The sequence below is a fragment of the Tamandua tetradactyla genome, chromosome 7 (genome assembly GCF_023851605.1).
Source record: "Tamandua tetradactyla isolate mTamTet1 chromosome 7, mTamTet1.pri, whole genome shotgun sequence".
Classification (NCBI taxonomy): domain Eukaryota; kingdom Metazoa; phylum Chordata; class Mammalia; order Pilosa; family Myrmecophagidae; genus Tamandua; species Tamandua tetradactyla.
In genome coordinates this window covers 107863504-107869678 of record NC_135333.1, presented here as the reverse complement: position 1 = coordinate 107869678, position 6175 = coordinate 107863504, and the positions used below count along the sequence as shown (strand labels likewise).

Genomic DNA, 6175 nt, shown 5'->3' with positions numbered 1-6175 from the left:
TACAGAAAGGTAAGGGGCCCTGAATGATCAAAGACATCTTGAAGAAGAAGAAGGAAGTTGGAGGAGTCACACTTCCTGATCTTAAAATTCATTACAAAGCCATAGTAAATGAAAACAGCATGGTACTGGCACAAGGAGAGACGTATAGACTAATGGAATGGAATTGAGAGCTCAAAAATCAACTCTCATATTTATGGCCAGTGATTTTTTTTTCAATTAAAATTGTTCATGTTGGTTCCTATACAGTACAGTTCAATATTAAGTGCAATTCTGCAAAAGAATTGGGGAGTCATTTTAATATTTACAAGGAACAAATCAGCAGAACAAGATTATATCAGATAGGCTGTGTACAGTAGCTGCGGCTTATAAAACATAGCAGTAATTTGTACCTGGTGAGTATAAAGTGAACCAAGGTAGGACTCAGATGACTTTACAACCAAGGGAGTACACAATCAACAAATCAGAGGACCAAAAAAAAATTCACATTTTCTACATAAAAAAAAATTACAGGTCTCACAAATGTCTTTGAGGACAAAGAAAACTTCAAAGTCCTTTGAATGGTGAGAAAGAAGAAGAAATCTGAAATGGAACTCTAAATGTAAAAAGAGTTTTACTTCAGAAGACCAATTTTCTTGGCTTCTGTTTCATATATCAATAATCTCCACATTTTGACTATAAAAACTTCTGCTTCTTCATCAAGTACCATGGCAACATCATCTAAAATGCTCTGAGGTGAACTGTGAGCCATAACCTTAGAACAGACAAAATCAACTAATGTAGCCTCTTCTTCACCTATGTACTCTATGATTTTCTTATTAATCCATGGTCTAATTCGCCGTTCCATCAATATAGAATCCACAATAGACCAATCAAGAGGATAAGCAAAGAGCTCAGGTTTCGCTGTTGGAATTTTCTCAATGAGACTCTTAATGTGCTTGCGTTTTTCTTCAGTGTTTACAGTGCCTTTGGCAGCATTTTTATCATCTTCACCATAATCCAAGGGAACCAGTTTCCTTTTCCTGGGTACATCATCACTGTCTTCATCCTCAAATTTGTTAAAGACGCTATCTACAGGGAGTTTCTTTCTCTTCACAGAATTAGGTTGACCAGGACTATTGGAAGCACCCAGTTTAAGGCTTAGTCCTATTTTTGGCCTATGCTCCTCAGGTTGTTGTTGATCAGGTGAGTTTTCATGAGGAATAATAATACCACAGGGAGACTCATCCCCAGGAGTGTTGGGGGTTGCATTCCCATTAGCAGAGGAAACAGAAGGAGCAGAGCTGATGGGCCTCAGTGTCGGTTTGAGACAGGGCTTTTGCTCTGGCTCTTCTTCCTCTTCCACAGGTTCTTCTCGTTTTTCTTCTTTTTCTTGCTTTTCTTCTTCCTCTTCTTCTGATTCTGGTTCTTGCTTTATCTGTGGTTGTCTGTGCCTCTCAGCCTCTTGTTCCATCCTTTGGAGCTCTGCATCTGGGTCTGGGTGCCCTTCTGCCAATAGGCGCTGCCTGATTTCCTCCAATTCTTCCTTCTCTCTCTTCCTATCCCGTTCATCTGCTTCCATTTCCTTTTCCCTATCACGCAACCTTTTCTGAAGAGCTCTTCCTCTGTAGTATTTGGGATCCTCTCTATCATCATCATAGTCTTCTAAGAATTCTTTCAGTCGTTTAGCTTCTTTTGCCATTTCTCTTCTTCTTTCTTCTTCTCTTTCAGCCTCTTTCTCATATTCCCGAGTTTTCTTTCGTTCTCGGATTTTCCAATTCTTAAGACGCTCTTGATAAGCAGCTTCTTTCTCTCGGAGTTTTCTTTCAAGCTTTCTACGCTCATATGCATCTTCTCGATCCCGTTTCTTGTCTTTCTCTCTTTCTCGCTCCAGTTCTCTCTCGCGCTCTCTCTCCCGCTCCCGTTCCCTCTCCCGTTCCCGTTCTCGTTCTCTCTCTCTTTCTCGTTCTCGTTCCCTTTCACGGTCTCTGCTCTTCTCTCTAGATCAACTCCGATCCTTATTACGATCTGAGCTCCTTTCTCGATCTCGGTCACGATCTCTCTCTCGATCCCGGTCTCGATCTCTTTCTTTTGTCCGGTCACGATCCCTATCCCGTTCTCGTTCCCGCTCCCTTTCCTTCTCCTTTTCTCGTTCACGTTCTCTTTCCCTTTCTCGTTCCCGTTCTCGCCTTTCTCGTTCCCTTTCACGCTCCCTCTCTCTTTCTCTCCGTTCTTTCTCAATTTCCTGTCTTTCTTTCTCCTTTTTGCCTTTCTCTTCTTCCAGTTTCTTGTGTGTGTCTCTGAATTTGCTGATCTCTCGGGATATCAGGTCTCTTTTGTCTTCTTCCATTTCCATAGCATTTATATCCTCCTTAGTGATAAGTGGATAAGGGATCAGTGGGGCCACTGGAAATCTGCGGAAAATGTCCTCCTTCTTTTCCTTCTTCTTCTTCCTGGGGTGAGAGTCAGATTCCTGGGAGGGGGCATTGAGCTCACTGGAGTATTCACCTATTAAAACTTCTATCGCCCCTTTAATCATCTGATCTCTTCTCTTCGTTTCTTCATCTAAGGCTTCCTCATCATCATTAGTGACAGTCTCTGGCCTGGCATTCCCATTAGAAGCTTTCTTCTTTGCTTTCCATTCATCGAGTTGTGCCTTTGTCTTTGCATCAACTTTAACAAGCAACTTCTTCTCTCCAATCTGTAGATCGTGCAATAACCTGAGTGCACGGAGGGTAGATTCAGGCTCCTTATACTCACAGAATCCGAAGGCTTGAAGTTTTCCAGATGCACCTTGCACTCTCTTCCAGCTCAAAACCAATCCACATTTAGCTAGGAGCTGTCTTATAAGCAAGTCTGAGGCTTTCTCGGAAATGTTGCCAACAAAAACTGTAGTAGTGGGACCACAATTTTCATCATTTTCTTTAGCCTTTAAACCTGGATGATCTTTTCTTGCTCCCAAATGCTTTCCAACCATGGACACAGTGGGTACTAAGACAGTTGGAGCAGGAGCCATAATGCTCATTGGTACAGGAATCATTGGGGTCCCTGGAGGTACAGGTGGAGGAAAGCCAGGAAACTGTGGGGGTGGGATCCCCGGTGGGAGTGCTGGGATTCCCATAGGAGGGCGATTCAAATGAGGGGGGAAAGACATTCTTACTGCAGCGGTCCAACGAGAACGGTGGTCTGGAAAAGGTGGTTGTGGTGAAAGTGGAAACATATTGTTGGACTCAGGATATATTTTGAAGGTTAAGCCAATAGAATAAGCTGAGGGACTATCCGCCGCTGAGTAAACGTACTGAACTCGCAACCTTCCGGGCTCCAGGTTACGAGTGGCCTCCACCGGTTTGTGGATTCTACGCGCCGCTCGCCTGTGAGACTGGTATCGAAGCACCTACTCGCATAGGCCGCAAACACAGCCGCGATGCGCGGGGAGCTTTCTAGAGCCCAAGTGATTTTTGACAAGGAGGCAAAGACCAGTCAATGGAGAAAGAATAGTCTCTTCAGCAAAATTGTGCTGCCTCACGCCATACAAAAGAGCCATATATGGTGGTGTAAGGATAGTTCAGTGGTAGAATTCTTGCCTGCCATGCGGGAGACCCGGGTTTGATTCCCAGCCCATGTATTTCCCAAACAAACAAGCAAACAAAAGAAAGAAAAACAAACAAACAAATTCAACTAATGGTACTGCAATAAGGAGATATACGGGAAAAAAAGAATGAAATGTGACCCCTGCCATACAGCATATAAGAAAAAAAAGTCAAATAAATATGGGTCAAAGACCTAAGTATAAGAGCCAGAACTATACAGCTCCTAGAAGAAAATGTAGAAAAGCATCTTCAAAACACTGTTTTTCTGTAGTACAAACCAGATTTCACCTATCCTATCATAGTCAGTTACCCTTCATCTTCATCTGCAAAACAAGGGGATATAAATACATACCATTCACTCCTTGTAATCAAAAGATACATTCCTAAAGACCACCTTTCTGGGTGAGGAGCACAGTTCACACTGGGCACAAACCATCATAATCTTAAATGCTTTACTTTTGCCAAAAATCTCAAATGCTCCTGATTGGGTAGCCCAGGTACAATCAGCTCCCATTGCTTGGGTTTGACTTCTCACCCTAAATTAACAATGGCCCATACTGCAGAGGGAGGGTTTGAGGACCTGCTGAGTTACTCAACAGCTGCTTCCTGGCAATTCCTTTCAGTTGGTCTTGTGAGACAGATTTAACTCCTTTTTCCCATTTCTCAAATGGGAAAGTAACCTGCTGGAGTCAATCAATAAAAGAATCATAATGCAACATTCAATAAAACCCTGGAGACTGGAGTCCACTGTTTCTCTCAGCTAATAAGAAGCCTGTCCCAAGCTGGGACCTCCAAGAAATTAGACTAAGTCCAAAATATTGGGCAAAAGGAAAAAATCAGATTAGGTTTGTGACCAGGCAGTATAGTTATTTTAAGAATAGATGGCAGCTCCCCCTCTCTATGTGGGACATGACTCCCAGGGCTGTAAACCTTCTTGGCCACATGGGACAGAAATCCTAGAATGAACCGGGACTCAGCATCAAGGGATTGAGAAAACCTTCTCGACCGAAAAGGGGATAAGAGAAGTGAGATAAAATTCAGTGGATATAGCAACTCTATGATTAACCTTCTGAGGAATTGCCAAACTACTTTCCATAGAGGCTATACCATTTTACATTCTGACCAACAATGAACGAGTATTCCTATTTCTCCACATCTTCTCTAGCACTTCCATTTTTTTTTTCTTTACATGCACCCACCAATAGGGTTTTATAATAAAAATCTTTTAGAGTCCCCTTCTTGAGATACCTGCGTAGAGGGCTAAAACTTAGCTGGAGGACTATGAATGAAAGTGTGGATAACAGAAAGCAACTCAACAAACTATCCAGTTCAGAGTAAACCCTGTCAGAAGTGGGAAGTGGGCAGCAGAGACAACTGTTTTAGCAATGGCAACTTCTTTTGAACAAAATAAGATGATGGGGCAAATACAACAGAAAGGGGCAGCCATGCTTTGGGGTATGTTTGTCCCAGGCCAGAGGCCAAAGGCAAGGGAGAAGAGCTGTCAACAGCCACATCTTTCTAGAGTTGGGGCCCCAGGGAACAGTTATTTAACACATTCCTGGGCTGCTTACAGAATGTTCTTCCTGTTCATCTGGAGAAACAAGCAGTCGTGCCCAGGATAAGGCTTGCAGAGCTTCAGCTAACTGGCATGAAGAAAAGGAGATCATTGCCCAATTGTCTTCCCTGAAGATTTTCATCTGGGAAAGGGGGGTGTGGGGTATTTTGAAATCAGTCAGCTTATCCTGAACTCTTCGGTAGCAATGTGACAGTAACTCTCACCTGTCCATTTGATACCTGCTTCCAAGCCATAGAACCTGTCCATTTATCTCCAACACTAGTTTCTTCCACATACACCATTCCCTGGGGGAGCAAGATAAGACTTCTCCAAAGGCATTAAGGATAAAGTTATCTATCCCATAAGAGTTATTGCAATCATGGTTGTTGCAAAACCCTCAGCCACAGCCAGCCATAGATAGGAAAGGACCCCAAGTTTCTAGTTTATTCCACTGGTCTTGGTGTTTGGGGTTGGGGCTTAAGAAAAGTCATTATTGTCTGATGGAGTTTGGATAAGAGCCCAGCAAATACCTGGGAGACTGGGAGAGCTTTGGAGCTGCCTCTACTTGGAAATACAGGTGGGAATCTGCACTTTCCTTTGTCCGGCCCCTAGACTCTGTTTTACCATGCCAGCAGACACTGTGTGCGGGCCAGCCAGCTGGCAGCTTGGGGTTTGAGGATGTGGAAACAGGTGGGAAAGATAAGCGCCAAAAGCCCTGAGGATGGAGACATGAGCTGAGCTGCTGGGAATGGAGCCCTGAAACCAGGCAGATTGGGACTGGATAACCAGCTGTGCCTACTCTTTCTAGGGCAGGCTGAGTCTGTGGACACTTGCTTTTTATGGTATTGTACACAACAGGACAGCTCTGGGGGAGTCTCGATTTCTGAGATGCTGTAAATACTTCCTGAAGCTGTAACCACCCCTTCCTCTACCCCTTAAAGCTGGAAAATGTAGAAGAGTAGTAAAATAGCTGAGTTGAGGCCACAAAAGCAAATCCTGGATGGATACATGTTGCTTGGCTCAGCGACCTAACCCTGACCATGTGAACTTGGAG

General features: G+C 43.6%; 1 pseudogene; it reads right to left on the bottom strand.

Annotated features, from left to right (window-relative positions):
• Positions 1-218: 218 nt before the first annotated feature.
• On the bottom strand, positions 219-3416 carry LOC143691741 (RNA-binding protein 25 pseudogene; annotated as a pseudogene).
• Between the last annotated feature and the right edge of the window lie 2759 nt (positions 3417-6175).